The sequence below is a fragment of the Eurosta solidaginis genome, chromosome 2 (genome assembly GCF_040869045.1).
Source record: "Eurosta solidaginis isolate ZX-2024a chromosome 2, ASM4086904v1, whole genome shotgun sequence".
NCBI lineage: Eukaryota > Metazoa > Arthropoda > Insecta > Diptera > Tephritidae > Eurosta > Eurosta solidaginis.
Genome location: NC_090320.1, coordinates 74,964,407 through 74,981,692, shown reverse-complemented (window position 1 = coordinate 74,981,692; position 17,286 = coordinate 74,964,407). Strand labels below are relative to the sequence as shown.

The 17,286-nt window shown below is 40.4% G+C and overlaps 1 long non-coding RNA gene and 1 pseudogene across 2 annotated transcripts in view; both read right to left on the bottom strand.

Moving 5' to 3' along the window:
- Positions 1 to 11,303, bottom strand: part of LOC137239940 (uncharacterized) — a 30,776-nt gene extending 19,473 nt beyond the window's left edge. The window contains exons 1-2 of one of the 2 annotated variants that reach the window (XR_010949556.1): positions 11,234 to 11,303; positions 11,004 to 11,144 (exon numbers count right to left, since the gene is read on the bottom strand). This is a non-coding gene — a long non-coding RNA (uncharacterized lncRNA). Of the gene's footprint in view, positions 1 to 11,003; positions 11,145 to 11,210 lie in introns of both variants that reach the window. The other variant, XR_010949557.1, reaches the window with a different exon arrangement.
- LOC137239073 (DNA-directed RNA polymerase II subunit RPB2-like) lies at positions 9,153 to 9,887 on the bottom strand (annotated as a pseudogene).
- Positions 11,304 to 17,286: the final 5,983 nt, after the last annotated feature.

Sequence of the window (17,286 nt, the reverse complement as noted above, 5' to 3'; positions counted from 1 at the left end):
ATATTTTATAATTTCCGAAAATATATTTAACATTTTCATTTTCACAACATCTGTTAATAATTTTCCTTAACACTTGTTGTATTTATACATATTGAATAAAAACCACTGTGAATTTCCCTTTTATTAATACGAAACCTTTTTGGTGTTTTTTATTTTCTTCCTTTCTTTTCGCCTTAAACTATTTTTTAACAAATACGTAGGTGCGCGCCGTTGCCGCCACGTACTTGTTCATGGTCCTTAGAGCCAATCAATAATAATTACAGTCCACTCAACTCTCTAGGCATTAAAGCAAATATCAGCATACCAAACTCGTGAGAATACACAGGAAAAACCAAAAATTTCAACAGCAAATAATACAACTTTCTTGGTGATACCAGCGATTTTATATCCAATATACAACAACTGATAAATTTTGGTGGTACCTTTTGGAAACATCCAACAACAAAATTTAATTCACATTCGAGTACTCCGGATCAACGAATTAATAAAGGTACGTGGTTGAAAATATTCCGTGCTAGGTAGGGTTTTCCTTTTCACTTTTAATAAAAGTTCTAAATAAAATTACAAATTACAAAGTGACTCTTTATATGTAATAGTGCAAGTGATTTTGTTTTTTTTTCTTCGTGAAGTGAGAAGCTTTTACTTTGTCCAAAATAGAAAAAGGCGCTTAACGCAGTTATTTAAAGTTTGTGCAACACGCCTTGTGACTATCCGGAACAATCCCCCACCAGCGGTAAGATTTTCCGGACACAGCTCAAGGTAGCACAACACTGCTCTAAAGGGTTAACATAACCTCAAACACCGATTTGCGTCACTTTTCTATTTTCACCTTTGCAGGATTTATCTGAAAAAATTCATTTAATCCACTGCACAAAATTCGATTTGGTAAGGTTACTTTTTCAGAAACCTGTAAATTTATTTTAGGCGCACATTTAATTAAATAAAATTTTCTTCCACATAAAAATCGCTTGCACTTATTTACACGGGCAATACGTTTGCAATTTAGTTTGGTGCTATAGTACAAAGTGCACTTAGTTACATACACATATATTGTTGTTGTTGTTGTTTGGGTGGCCAAAAGGCTTATTTCTTGTTCAATTTTTTAAAAATTGAATTATTTTTATTTTTCACTTGCGGCAATCCACAAATCAGTTTTTTACTGATCTAATTTTTGTGATACAAAAGATCACAGCCCTTGGTTAAATTACCAAAAAGTCCATAACGAACGTTCATACATTTCTTTATCTTTTCACTAACACCACTTTCTTCACTAGCCATTACTTATTGGCTTAGACAATTCAGTAGCAAATCTGCATTAGCACATTCCTTAACATTTACGTGGGTGCGCGCCGTTGCCACCACGAAAGTGTACTTATCCCACTTGGCACATAAGCCTCTGTATAGTCTTTTCACGTTAGCCATAACTTATCGGCTAACACAATCAATTGGTAAATTTGTGCATACATACGCATACACCAAATCCTTTCACTTGTCACATTATCACTTCCAAGTTCTGTCCTTTGGCGACATTTTCACTCACTACTCTCTGCAAAGGCAATTTCTGTATAAACTTTTGGGTTTTTATTTTTATCCACAATGGAGACCTATACACGCCAAGCAGATGCAGTGACGGAGTATGAAAATGACTTCAACGACATGTCACCTTCACAACACAGTAAACACTCCCTAATATACCAAAGGGATGAGTTAAAAACTCTGTGGGAAGCTACGAAGGTGACATACGAAAAGCTCTTAGGTTCATCAGAGCTTGATTCAAAGGACTTATCGGCTATCAAGAAGAAGCATAAAATGTGCTATTTCAGCTTCCTAAAGTGTCAGGCGGCAATAGCTGAGCTTTTGGAAAATTTTGAAAAGAAAGATAAGAAAGTAGATGTCTCAGATAATATGGAATATCATGTGCGCCTGCCAGCATGTGATACGGATATTTTCAAAGGTGACTATATTTCATGGCCGTCTTTTAGGGACATGTTCACTGCCATATATATTAATAATAGTAAACTCCATGCAGTGCAAAAACTATACTATTTAAGGCAAAAAACTCAAGGGGAGGCCAAAGAGATAGTGGAACGGTGTTCCTTAACAACAGACGGTTTCGATACAGCGGGGAAAAATTTATGTGACCGATACGAAAACAAACGTATCTTGGTCAATGCCCAATTAAAAATTCTTTTTAGTTTAAAAGCAGTTGAGAGCGAATGCGGTAGCTTCATTAAAAAACTGCAACGTGAAATAAACAATTGTATCTCAGCGCTTCAGTGTCACAAGATTGACATATCAAACTGGGATGCAATTCTAACGTATTTGTGCTCCACAAAACTGCCAGAAACCACACTGGCTCTATGGGAACAAACCATAGAAAATAAAACAGAAATTTCAAAATGGGCAGATATGGATAAATTCTTATCCACCAGATTCCAAACGTTGGAAACTGTCGTAGATATAAGAGGGGATACGGTTTCAAAACCCTCTAAGCCACATGCTTCTCGTTCCTCGGTAGATACATCGTCGAAAAGATTAGGGTCCTACCAGGCAAGTGCAACAGTAGCCAAACCTACGTGTAAGATATGCAAAAGTCCTGCACATCGAATTTCAAAGTGTGAAAAGTTCTTACGTTTAACACCCAATAAACGGTTTGAACAAATTAAGAGCAGCCGTGGGTGTATAAACTGCCTTTCTGCTGGCCATTCGGTGACAAAGTGCACCAGTCAAATGAACAGTGCCACATGTCATTTAAGACATCATACGCTGCTTCATATTTCGAATCAGCCAAAACCAACAAATACTCCTGACACTATCGGAGCATCTACCTCACGGGAAGCTCAAATACGACGCAATGCTGAAAGAGAAAACGCTCCGATTAATAATGTGAACTCATGTTACGCAAACACAAATAAAGGGGTATTACTAGGGACAGCTCAGGTCAATATTCATTTTAATGGTGTTGACTATTCGGCGAGAGCCCTAATAGACTCGGGATCTGAATGTTCATTCATTACCGAGAAACTAAAGCGCAGAATTAATCTACCATCCAAACACCTGCATGCCCAAGTTTCGGGCATCAATAATACAATGTCTGCACAAGTAAAAGAAGCGTGCAACATACAACTGCGGTCACCAACCGACCCATTAATCGAGATCAATACGATCATGCTGGATTTACCACAATTGACAGGGAATCTTCCAACTTGCCAAATAAACGCAATGACTAGGCAAGCATTCCCTGACTTAGTACTGGCTGACAAACGATTCTTTGTCAATGAGCCAGTCGATCTAATTCTGGGCGGAGACATATACCCCCAAATTATGTTAGGCGGCATTAGGAAAGATGTGCTAAACACATTAATAGCACAGGAAACGGTGTTCGGCTGGATTTTGAGAGGCCGGACAGGTGCGGTTGATACAAATGAGACCCTAGTTTCATATTTCAATGAGGTCACTTTAGATAAACAATTGGCGGCTTTTTGGGAGATGGAGGAAATTCCAAAGAAAAGGAGCATCAATAACGATGACACTTACTGCGAGGAGCTATACAAATCCACAACAGTTCGGAACAACGATGGCAAATACGTGGTCTCCTTACCCTTTAGGAAAGAGTTTAACTTAGGCCCCTCATTAAGAAGTGCGTGCTCTCAATTCTATCGCAACGAGACACGACTTGCGAAAAACCCAGTCCTTCAAACGGAATACAATAGAGTTGTATCCGAATATGAAACTTTAGGGCACATGAAACAAATAGGCAATATTTCGCCAGACTCAAATGACTGTTACTTCCTACCTCACCATGCTGTTATAAAGGAGGGAAGTACAACGACAAAAGTCAGAGTCGTATTTAATGCATCTTGTCCTACCACTAATGGCAAAAGTCTAAATGATGCCTTATATCCAGGTCCGATTCTTCAATCCGACCTGACAATTCTTATACTACGTTGGCGGCTGTTCAAATACGTATTTAACAGCGACATAGAGAAAATATATCGCCAAATATGGGTCAATGAAGACCAAACAAAATATCAGCGAATCATATTTCGCAAATGCCCCAAAAACCCAATTAACATTTATGAATTGAAAACGGTAACTTTTGGGGTTAATTGTGCTCCGTATCTTGCGATTCGAACGCTGCACCAACTAGCTGATGACGTGGAGACATCGCATCCAATGGCACAGCATCGAAATTGCAATCAAGGCAAGGGACGAAATATCATTGGCATTGCAATCGGCAGGTTTCCCATTGCGAAAATGGACGTCCAACTGCAAGAAAATCCTACAGGGTATACCGAAGCAACACCTATTAAGCGAGGATTTTCTTGAGTTTGAAGACACCAGCATGGTAAAAGCACTCGGTATCAGGTGGAACGCCCATTTCGACTACTTTTACTTCACAGCGAAACCCTTTGACAATAACCACGCCGTAACAAAAAGGTCAATACTTTCTGCGATCGCAAAACTTTTCGACCCTCTTGGCTGGCTGGCACCAGTCGTAATTGTAGCCAAAATAATAATGCAAAATATTTGGTTGGAAGGGACAGGCTGGGATGAAGATGTGTCTGAAACTACTCTACATCGGTGGCAATCATTCATGACGGACTACGAAAAGATCAACGATATACGCATACCGCGATGGGTTCACTACACATTGAAGGACAATGTCGAAATACATGGATTCAGCGATGCCTCGGAAAAAGCATATGCCGCCACTGTTTTCCTGAGGGTACAAACAAAAGATCAAGTCTTCACCAACCTGTTGATGGCCAAAACGAGAGTAGCCCCGGTCAAAACCATATCATTGCCACGACGGGAACTCTGCGGCGCAGTCCTACTTGCAGAAATTATAGAGTCGGCCATAGAAAATATGCAACTTTCAAACATTAAAGTAACTCTTTGGACAGATTCGACTATAGTACTGGCATGGATCCGAAAACCACCATGTTCGTGGTCAACGTTCGTGGAACATCGAATAACTAAAATCATCGATAAAGTAGGAGACAAAGTATGGCGGCACGTAGACTCCGCGTCAAATCCTGCAGATTTGGCGAGCAAAGGCCTCTACGCTTCGGACCTAATCGACAATTCTTTGTGGTGGCAGGGACCTTCTTGGTTACAAGAAGACAACGAAAATTGACCAACACAAGAAGAAGATTACAATACGAATATGGAGGAAAAGAGGGTGAAAGTTCATACAACTTTGGTCAAAAATAACTTTGATATTCTGGATAGGTTTTCCGATTTACCAAGGGCTTTGCGGGTTATATCCTATATTCTTCGGTTTTTCCAGAATACGCACCCAACAACTAAAGCCTCCTTTAAAAGGGATTCTCATTCGATAGCCTCTGACGAAATAGAAAAAACAACACGAAGATTGATAACAGTATGCCAAAGGCAACATTATCAAGAAGAGTACGCAAATTTGAAGTCAGGAAAACTAATAAATGGCAAGAGTGAGATTCTACCCCTGAATCCATATATAGACGAAGAAGCATCATTCGAACTGGGGGGCGGACTGGGGCATCCAAAGACATGTCTCATAACGAAAGTCATCCCATTATCCTTCCTTACACTTGCAGGTTATCCAGACTTATAGTTCAATCCTCTCATGAGACCACCCTGCATGGAGGGAACCAGCTGATGCTACGTCATATCCGCACTCAGTACTGGATCCCACGCGTTAAAGTCATGATAAGTTCGGTTATCCACAACTGTAAAGTCTGCACTATTTACATGAAGCGGACACAAACGCAACTTATGGGGATCCTTCCGAAAGAGCGCACCACTTTTACTAGGGCCTTCACAAACACTGGGGTAGATTTCGCGAGACCATTCGATATAAAATCCTACCGAGGGAGGGGATATCGAATTTCAAAAGGATATGTTTGCCTGTTTGTCTGCTTTTCGACGAAAGCCATCCATCTCGAAGCGACAAACGACCTTAGTACCGGGTCCTTCCTAGCTGCCTTCGCCAGATTTGTATCCAGACGAGGCTGTCCAAAAAACGTTTACTCCGACAATGGTACTAACTTTGTCGGAGCTTCTCGATCTTTACGATCCGAGTTTAAAGCATTTCTGCGTGAAGCAAGGGACGGAACAGTGAATAAATATAGCCATCACATTTTAGAATGGCATTTTATACCGCCAAGCGCCCCTCACATGGGAGGTTTGTGGGAAGCGGGGGTAGAATGTTTTAAGACCCACTTTAGAAAGATCGCGTCCGATCATAAATATACTTTCGAAGAGTTTACAACCCTCTTATGTCGAATTGAGGCCTGCCTCAACTCGAGACCTCTAAGTCCCTCATCCAACGACCCTTCCGACCTGGAGCCGCTTACTCCAGGCCATTTTCTCGTAGGTGGGCATCTTCTAGCTCCACCTGAACTCTACTGTAGTGAAAACCCTGCCACCATTGTAAACCGATGGCAAAAGATGAAAGCCCTTCATCAAACCTTTTGCAAAAGATGGAAATCGGAATATCTCACCGAGATCCAGAGACGGTATAAATGGAAACATCCACAATCCAACTTAAAACCCGGGGACCTAGTCGTCATCAAGGAGGATAACCTACAACCAAACGAGTGGAGAATGGGGAGAATCGTCAACACACATCCAGGTTCCGATAACCGTGTACGTGTTGTTGACGTCAATACAATTAAGGGACAAATTAGCAGACCAATCGCGAAACTGGTACTACTTCCGGCCAACGACAACGAAAATGAACTTTAATAGTCCGCACTCCTTTATCCCAAATAACCCAGCTCTCGTTCACCCCGAACGAGGCCCACACACAAATAACCCAGCTCTCGTTCACCCCGAACGAGGCCCACACACAAATAACCCAGCTCTCGCTCCCCAGAACGAGGCCAACAGAACCCTAAGTCAGATATACTGTCTGCCACATAATACCTTTTCCAACGATTGCGTGGCTGCCCCGCTGCCACCACGCAATTGTTCGAAAATAGTTTAATATCGCAAGGAACCCCAAAGGAACTTGTTCATACCATTTCATTATATAAGCACAAGGAAAATGTATTTAATCGTTTGGGAGGAATATTTGACTGCTTTTCACAGTCTGTTTCAGATCATATTCGTGAACATATTTCAATCGTTTGGTCGAAATTTATGAATGATTTTCGGATACGATTATCATATGTTTATTCTTCACATCTCATACGAAATAAGATCTTCAACGGAAAATTAACTTTTAACAAGTATCATATTCATGACTCACTCAAAAAAAGATAATCAGGACAGATGCAGAAAGTTGAATGAATATTGGGTAAAAATTGTTGATCACTAAAAGTAACCACATTTGGTTCAAATATGATTCCATAATATGACTGACAAACTATATTCAGTTTGCCATAACAGCTTTATTGCTATTGAATCCCTAATAAGGAATTTTAAATTGTTCCAAATTTAATTTCCTTGGTTTATTTCGATTTAATAAATTTCATTCTTCTGTAAACTAAGCAATAGTAATCTGATCAATCAACAAACCGAACCTTATGAAACTTAAAAATTAATAATCTAATTAGGAAATTTATTAGATCTGCTTATTCGGCCGATTCAGTAAAGTAACCAGAAAATCAGCCAATCAGCGTTTTTAAATTTTGGTGTAAATGCTACAATCCATGAAAGCCACATATTTAATAATTATATGAAAGGGCATGTTCTTAAAGTTTCACGAATGTTATTTAATTAATTAATGAATGATATTCTCACTAGACTTACAAATGCCTTGATAACCTTATCAGCAAGTCACAACAAACTCGTGTTTTAATAAATTAGTCTTTATCCAAACGAATCTCAGTGTAAACTACTTATGTTGGATGAAGCAATACCCGAGAACCAATTGCGCACAATAAAGGGCACACCAAATGATAGCAGTTCATGAAAAATATATGAAAACATAGCATTGCACATCTAACAAGCATATTGTCTCTATAGAATCTTGCCAAATGATTTAAATCGTTCAATTAATGTTTCGTTGAAACTAAAATGGCGTGTACAGTATTGGCATATTCGGCTACGATTAAAAACGAAGTTCCTGTCTGACTTAAAACAAGGCAATGCCATCGCTCTCCTATAATTTCAGGATTAGTTCCTTCAGCGCCTATACAACCTTGAAACACGATTCTAGTTTCATACCGGCCCCCCAATATCCACCATTGACATTGTGCCATAAACCAATTGTATAGACTCAACTATTAGACTTTTTGCAACTTGTTGCTTATCTTCACTCCAGTTATTGTGTAAGAATTTAGCGAAATAATATGATGATAACGCTGATAAACCAGTAAGCATAAAGTCTTCATTATAATGCATACCAACTAACATCCATGCTAGTTCAATATTTTGTTCTACCTGACACATACTAGCAATATTAGTTCGATCCTTAGATTCAAGCGTTTGTTAAATTATAAATGAGAGCAAGTCTAACGTGGTAATGTTGGATGCCATTCATGAACAACCGAACCTCCCTTCCTGAATTATAAAACTGATAAGAAAGGCCTACAACGGTCGCCGGATAAAGTTCTTCTCTCAAACGAAACTTAACCAACATTTCATAGAGCGCACAAAGGGCATCGTGTGTGGGATCCTTCCGTAAAAGCGGTGATATAACATAGAAGTGCATATATGCCTCGGGCAAGAGGAACTTGTCATCCTGTCTAAACCATAATTCACAAACCTCCGTTTGTAGTATCTTCTTCGGGGCAATGGGTATCTCAGGTTTGCCCAATGCAAACGGTCATCATTGTATATAAATCGATTTGGTTTGGGCAAGAATAACCTGAGCGGCCATTTCTGTGGCATTTTAATAATTGCATATTCTGTTTCGAATACTCATTTCCTTTTAATGAAATAGTTTTAAGAAACAATTATGAATTTTGTAAATTGTACTATACAATGAATTAGGCTTTTTTGGCCGTAATAAATAAAATAATAATAATAACCATTTTTCCCTTTTGTCATGAGTCACACCCTCATATTTGTGTTGGGACGTAATCATTATGTTGAACCTAAACTCATTTAGATGCTTCACAACCTCTTTGATAGGTTCCTCATTGGTTTCAGAGTACAACTAGTACCAGTACCAAATACAAGTCAACTAGGATTATTTGAGCTGCATAAACCATGTTAAATTAAAAATATACGGATAATGGACGAGAAATACGTCCAGCATCTGTATAAATTCTTTATTAATTATTAACAAAAAAAAATTAATTCTTATTTCGCGATCACGTATATCACGAATCATTGACACTTCCGAAGAAATGATATCCATCTGACGACGCAGTTTTCTTAAAGTCCTCATCAATTGTTCAGGATCACGATATATACCAACCCAACAACCATTGACGGATATCAGCATGGGCAATGGCAGAGGGTGCAATTTCTTCTAAGTTTTCCATTGACCACTCTTCCAAGAACTCTGGGATGGGTGAGGGCTGCGAGCCGACAGAAATGGAAGCCATAAGCGCCAAATTCTTTACCAATCCGACAGCAGCCCCTTCCGGTGTTTCGGCAGAGCATAACATACCCTATAAAGTATTGTGTAACTGACGTGGTTTAGCTAATTTGCCATCACGACCAACAGGCGAATTGACACGTCTCAAATGTGATAGCGTGGAAGCGAAAGTCAAACGATTCAATACTTGAAATACACCAGCACGAGCCTGATGGGTTTTTTTCTGATCACCCCAATTGCCAGTAGCAAGTGAGCAACGCAATACACAAATAATAGCTTATACAATTTCAGTATCGCAACCAACACAACAATTACTACAACAAAGTGGCGTAACAAGTGGTGCACAACAATTACTTACATATACCAGCTTCAGCAGCAGCACCTTCAATGGCCCTAACTCAAACTTCATCATCGTCCAACACACTCACAACAGACGTATTGGCTAAGAAGGATCGCGCACAAGCAGCAACAAGTGGCAGTGTAGTAGTGTAGTTATTGGTACTCAACGTATGACATGCGGCGACTCGCCAGTCTCATCAGATGGCGCGACAATAGTTTCGGCGTTGAACAGCAAATACAACATGGTCACATTATGTTGGAGAACTATATGTCGCCACACGGTACGAATGACGCAACACACTTTAACCCCATCAATGAGATGTATGCACACCACCATGGCAACGTTAATATACACCACAATATGCTAATAAGTGGTGGAGGTGGCACTCCAATTAGCACATCCATCTGATGGCAGCAATACAAATGCAGCAAATACTTTAATTATTAATTACGGTCATAATAACAACAACAATCACAAAAATAACAATTTGCAACCAACAGCAGAAAGTTTTCGCTTCTAAATACTTCCAAACAAAACTGGAAAACGGCGAATAATGATTTTCAACGCTATTCAGATTTAACGCCATGCGAAGAGCGCAGACCAACAGTTATTGATTTGGCAAATCAACCGAATGTACTATGTAAAATTAATGGCTGGAAAATTCATCATCTACGTTCTCAAATGGAAGATTTGTGTGAGAATGAATCGAATGGTTTTCATCAGTTGAGTAATATGTAAAATCTTGATGGAACCACACGTTGAATAGACCTCATGCAAAAAAAAAAAAATTAAAATTATTTGATTTCATTTTGTACCTTAGAACTTCGATCGCTTCGACCTGTGCATACGGCTACAGTGCATGTGATAAGAACTTTCTCGTTTAAATACTTTGTCGCATCCCTTATATGATATGTACTTAGGTTTCACTTTTGCATGTGCTTCACGGAAATGGGAGGGACAATGATCAGCCTTATTAAAGCTGTGACCACATTCTTTACATAAATGGGGTTTGAGACCCTGATGAGTACGAAAGTGGGCTTCGAAATTTTCTCGAGTATTACTACGGCGTGAACATAGATGAAAGTGAAGCCTTTGATTGTACTGTTTTTGAGTTGGCTGTTCACTTTCATATTCTATGCCACAAATACCATTCTGAGTGGATAGTGGTTGTAGATATATATATACCTTGTGTACGATCCGTATGTGTAGTATTACTGGGAGGGCTTGAGCATTTTACAGCACCAATAACATCGGTTGATGTCTATTTTTAATATCACATATATTTAGTCAGAGTCGTAATATGACTGTTCATTGAAATATTTTAACCTGAAAATGCAAAAACAAAATTGATTAATGAAAAGAAAAGAAGAAATGAATTATGGAAAATATTACAATTCACTAGCTGCCATACTCACCACCGCGTGTTTTAAAGTCAATGAATTATTTTTCATTCAGGAAATGAAAAAATTTTAGCAAATGTCAAATGTCTACACTTTACTTCTGACAGTCAATGCATGGCAACACCGACATTAGGCCTCATGCGCAATCATCTCGCGCACTACACGTCACGTACTACATGCCGCACTACACGTCACGCATTACATGCCGCACGACATATCGAGCACAATACGCCACACATGTCGCGTATTACATATCTCGACCAATCATTCATTTGTTCGAGATTTAAAATACTTAATTCAACATTATCGACAATACACGTCAAAAATAATGTTGAATGGTGGAAGTGCAACTCTGTAATACCTTTTCAGCCAGGTTTGGAACCGTTCCTTGTGGTGGCAGGCCACTTGTTGTGAAAACAAAGTTCACCACAAATCAAAAGTAAATTTTAGGACTACTTCGGTGACATCTACCGACATAAATAAAATTATAAAATGTACTAAAGGCGCTAAAGCAACAGTCACAACGCATGGATGCGTGCGAAATTGGTTTTTTGCAACCTTTCTTTGCGCGCATAAGTATTTACTTATGGCCTTTAATTTTTTATTTCAATTAAATTTTATTTCAATAAAAATGTTTTTTTTCTTCTGCGAAAATATACTAGAGATACTTTTTTGTTTACGCCACCCAAACAACATTCCGCCAACCTCAATTTGGGCATGATCAATGATACCAATATTCTTTCAGATCATGACCCGTTACCAAACCTAATTGGCCAAGTCAGAGGGAGGCGCAAAACGTTTCGACGTTGCTTGCCAGCTCTGCGGCAGGGATCATAGCCTTAGGATCTGTGCCGAATATCGAAAAAAATCCCCAGAAGAGAGGTTGCGGGCAGTACTTCTGCATAAGTATTGTCCAAACTGTCTGTCGCCCTTTCACCGCGTGGACAAATGTAACAGCAAGTATCGCTGCAAGAGGTGCCAAGAGAAGCACCACACCACGCTTCATTTAGATGAGCGTCGAGCGGTATGCGACGTGACGACCACAAACAGCGAAGACAACACGTCCGACGACGCGTTGTCAATCAACCTCTCGGGACCGGCTAAATCCTGAGCTCAGCAGGTGGAAGAAGAAGAGATGGAAGAAGAAAGAGAGAGAGAGGGAAAACAGCATGCGAAAGCGGAAATGAGGCCGTCAACGAACAGGAATGGAATGCGCAGTTTCCGACCGCTGTTGCAGCACGAACGAAGGGCGGAGGAAGAGAAAAAAGTTCGAAACCAACAAAATAATTGGCGGCACCGTGAGGTCGGACCCCATCGAAACTCAGCTAAATCGTCCAAACTCGCAAGGCAGCAACGGCGAAAGAAATCGACGCCATACTCTCTCGAAGCCCAAAGTACAATGAAGCTAACGCGCGACACGCCAGAAGGCTTCCGGACAGGGCGGCTGCTCCAGGCTACACCATCGCCCATCATGCGGCCTTTCGGGCCCATTGCGCCGACGGCCATCGTACGAATCGAATCGCGTGGGCATTTACACCTGGTTCGGGTCATTATTGATCCCTGCGCCACCAGCACGATCGTCGATGCGGAGCTGGTACGCGACTTACAATTGGAGCGCCAAGGGCATGGACAATGCACCCTCATACTGCGCGGCAAATTCGGAGCGTCGACGCGCATAACAACCCAAGCAGCCGTCGTCGAAAGCCATTTCCGTTTGAGTCCACCGTCCAATGTGAACCCCAAGATTGCCGCGCCCTTTGAGTTCATGCGGCTGGCGGATCCGCAATTTTACCGCTCATCACCGATACGGCTTACACTCGGCGCTGACATTTACGCCGAAATGATGGTGAGCGGTACACCGGCATCGACAGTTGGCGGTCTCCTAACCCAACCGACCGTGTTCGGGTTGGTGGTCTCGGGAGCCTGCCAAAAATAAATATCCGACTTTCACGCCTCACACATGCGCCATATTATATATATATTTAAGTAAATATGCACGGAATTTAAAACCACGTACGTATATCTAATAACTTCTTTTCTTTTTCCACAGGAGAGCGAAACGTGAGGTCAACCATCTGGCGTGCAGTGCTTGCAGTCCGCATCTGCACTCCCTTCTTTCATTACACCGCCTTACTGGACGTGCGATCACGTGGCATTCCCTTTTTTAATGTTTTCTTTGTTGCTTACGGCAAGGGGGCCGGTATTTTTAGGCCACAGGCCTAAATATATCTCCCCTCCCTCGTAACATAATGTTCTTCTTTCCTTCGTTTACTACCACCCACATATGCTTGTGATCACTAATACACACAGGCATGTGTGAGTGGTGGTACGCATGTATCTTAGATTTTTACCGCTGTGAGCCCGCGGTATAGCAACTTTGTTGCCGGGAAACCCAACGAAGGAGCTGTATCTCGGGTTCATCGGCTCATGTCGCAAAGAGGCTCGTCCTCTTTTAATCCAGCAGCCAGCAAAGGAACACGCAATCGCCCGTTCACGTAAGTTGTCAATTTCATTAAATATATTTTATAATTTCCGAAAATATATTTAACATTTTCATTTTCACAACATCTGTTAATAATTTTCCTTAACACTTGTTGTATTTATACATATTGGATAAAAACCACTGTGAATTTCCCTTTTATTAATACGAAACCTTTTTGGTGTTTTTTATTTTCTTCCTTACTTTTCGCCTTAAACTATTTTTTAACAAATACGTGGGTGCGCGCCGTTGCCGCCACGTACTTGTTCATCATGGTCAACTAAGAAGTCCACTCCCAATATGACTTCATCAACAATCTCTGCCACAACGAATTTATGTAGAATCGTGACCTTTCCAATTAAGACCTCACATACCACTTCTCCCTAGACTTGGTTATATTCGCCAGTAATCGTACGCAATCTTGCTCCAGGTAATGGCTTTACTCTCCTGTTGACCAAATCAGATCGGATTAAAGAATGAGATGCGCCCGTATCTACAGTCAGTACACGCTCCTTGCCATCCACATTTCTTTTGACGGTAAGACTGCTGGATTTCCTTCCAGTTTTCGAGATAGGTATCACACGACATTCAATAGCTGGGACAAGTTCCCGATATTTACATCTGACTCGCTCTTGCTTACCTCCTCCAGCTTTGCGTTTATGACCAGCCAAGTTGGAACTACCAGGACCTGTGCTGCAATGACGTGCAATGTGACTTGGGTTGCCGCACATGAAACATTTTATAACTCCGGAATTTTTCTGTTGTGATCCCTTCTGTGCTTCCAAAATTGTGTCTGGTCTTTCCACTTCCACACGATGAGCTTTGTATGCTGGTTTACTCAATAGTGAGGCCATTTCCTGAGTCAATGCATGGGATACCGTTTCAGCAAATGTTTGCTTTGGGTTCGTGTATGTGGCTCGCTTCGTTTCGACGTTTATGCCATTTATAAAGCTCTGAATCTCTACCCTTTCAGTGTATTCCACGGGCGCGTTCGCATTTGCCAAATGAGCCAACCTTTCAACATCCGAAGCAAACTCCTGCAATGTCTCATTCGCTTTTTGGTAACGGTTTTGCCACTCAATTTGGTATATCTGTTTTATATGCTCGTTTCCATAACGTCTCTCGACAGCGGCCATCAATGCATCATAGTTGTTCCACTCTCCTTCGGGAATCGTCTGTAGGATTTCGGCTGATGGCCCCTTCAATGCTACGAATAGAGCTACAACTTTATCTTCAGCATTCCAGTTGTTCACTGTTGCGGTCTTCTCAGGTAGCTTAAAGACCTGGAAAAGAACAGAACCGTCAAAGGATGGTGTTTTTACCTTTGGGTTGCTTGCTGGAACTGCTGGGCGATTTAGTTGTAACTGCTCGATACATCCTCTCAAAGCATCCACTCCGGCCTCGATTTCTTCCTCAAACTGTAAAATTTTTGTATCCTGGGCCTCCAGCTTCGATTATACCCTTATGTCCTGTGCCTCCAGCTGCGAGAATATGCGGGCCTCCTGTGCTTTCAACTGCTCAGCGAACTGAGATGTCACATATGTCTTCTGTTCTTCCAGTTGGGATGCCAGTTGAGATGTTATGTCTGTCTTTTGTACTTCGAGCTGTGTTGACATATTTGTGGATATGTCATGACATTTCTGACATTTGTGCCGATATTGCAGCCAATATCATATTCAGGTCTGTGTTCGCCATTGTTAGCGGTGTTTCATTTTACTCATCCAATTTCGTTGTCTCATCGCCATCAAGATGAAAGACATACTCTTCCACGTTAATTCCTTCTAATTCCATTGCCTCTCGCAGTCGTGCCTGAAGTTCAAGTTTGTTGCCAGTTGTATTCAATCCACGGCTCTCCAACTCCTTCTTCAGTTGCTGGATCTTCAATTCACTCCACTTTGTCATGTCCTTGTTGTAGCCAAAATATTCCGAATTTATTCAACAATTGCTCTTCTGACACCAATTGTAACGAATTTAGAGCAATTCCGCTTATTCGCAACCTTCTACTAACGTTCGAATCACTAAACTGTTGAATAAATAACTCCACTATTCAATAATGCAAAATGGCCTTTATTAAAGTACTTCACAATAACACTTATACTTCGCAACTGATAGCTTGCTTAAATCAAACTGACTTGTCGTGCCTCAACTATTGCTACTTTTATACTGTTTGGTTTCCTCGTTGGCATATTTCTAGGCGCTTCTATTTCTAGAATTTACTAGTTAGTTACCAGCTATAACTACCTTTATAGCTTGTCATATGCGCGTGTGTATGTGAGCGATACTTGCACAAATTATTGCCTACTTTTTGGAGTATCTCAGATATATGCACGTGTTTGTGCGTTGCTCTCCGCTGCTTGTATGGACATATGTATAGACACAATGATTGATTTATTGATGTGCATACAAGCCACTGCTTAGTATTGGCTTAGAGATGATAGTATCCCTTAGTGTTGCTAATATTCGTCACAATATATACACCTATCCCTCGATTTACACGGAAGATCGGTTCCAGACAAAACCGTGTAAAGTGAAAAAACTACCCAATTCAGTCATTTATTTAAATAAAACAAAACTAAAACATCTTAAAAAACTTAAAACTAAGTATTCTTTTACCAAAAAATAACTAACTTCCGTAGTTTTCTTCGAAGTTTTTGGCATTTTAGAAACTTGAAAAATTAACACAAATCACATATGTACTCATGAAGGTTCACGAAAATATAAATCAATCGATAACTTACCAGTTCAAACCAAAAAAACTCGCAATAATAGTAAAAATTATGGCTTTTTGTTAAAATTTTTATCAAACGATTTTCCTTCCACATTAACTATATACTCTGCGTTTGGTTATGTACATACATATTCACAATAAGCGGAATTCATGAGTATTGCAACCAGTGTTGCCAAGGGGACTCAAAACGGTTTTTAATGATTTGTGAATCTTCGGAGTTTTTCAAATTTTGCTGATTTATGAACTGTGTAAAAGCGAAATCGTGTAAAACAAGTACCGTGTAAATCGGGGGATAGGTGTAGTTTACAATAAATAATAGGTCCTTATAACTAACAAATTAAAAACCATTAAATATCTGACTTTAAAATATTTATAAAAGCGTCCCTACACATCGAAAAATCGTTCAGGGCGCGTGCAATTGGTGCACTCCTTCCATAATTGGTTCTAATATTGATACCATAAAACGGGCAATCATTACGAAGATCCCTCCTTGGAACATTAAAATTAATTTCCACAAGGGCAGCGCAGTCTACATCTCCGTGGATAACGCCAAACAAGAAAGTCAAGGAGAGAATGGATCTCCTGGCTTCCAGGGATTTAAGATTCAAAAGAAGTAAACGAGCAGTATATGGAGGAAGAGGGTATGTAAACCTTAATGACCATAAAGCATACTTAAGAAACACTTTTTGAACTCGCTCAAGCCTGTTGATTGAGAATTGTTGGAAAGGACTCAAAATTATGGTAGCATACTCAAGATGAGAACGCACGAATGAGGAGTAGAGTACTTTTAAAGTATACGGGTACGAAAACTCCGAACTATTACGCCGAATGAAGCCTGGGCCTTGGCAATGATGAAATCAA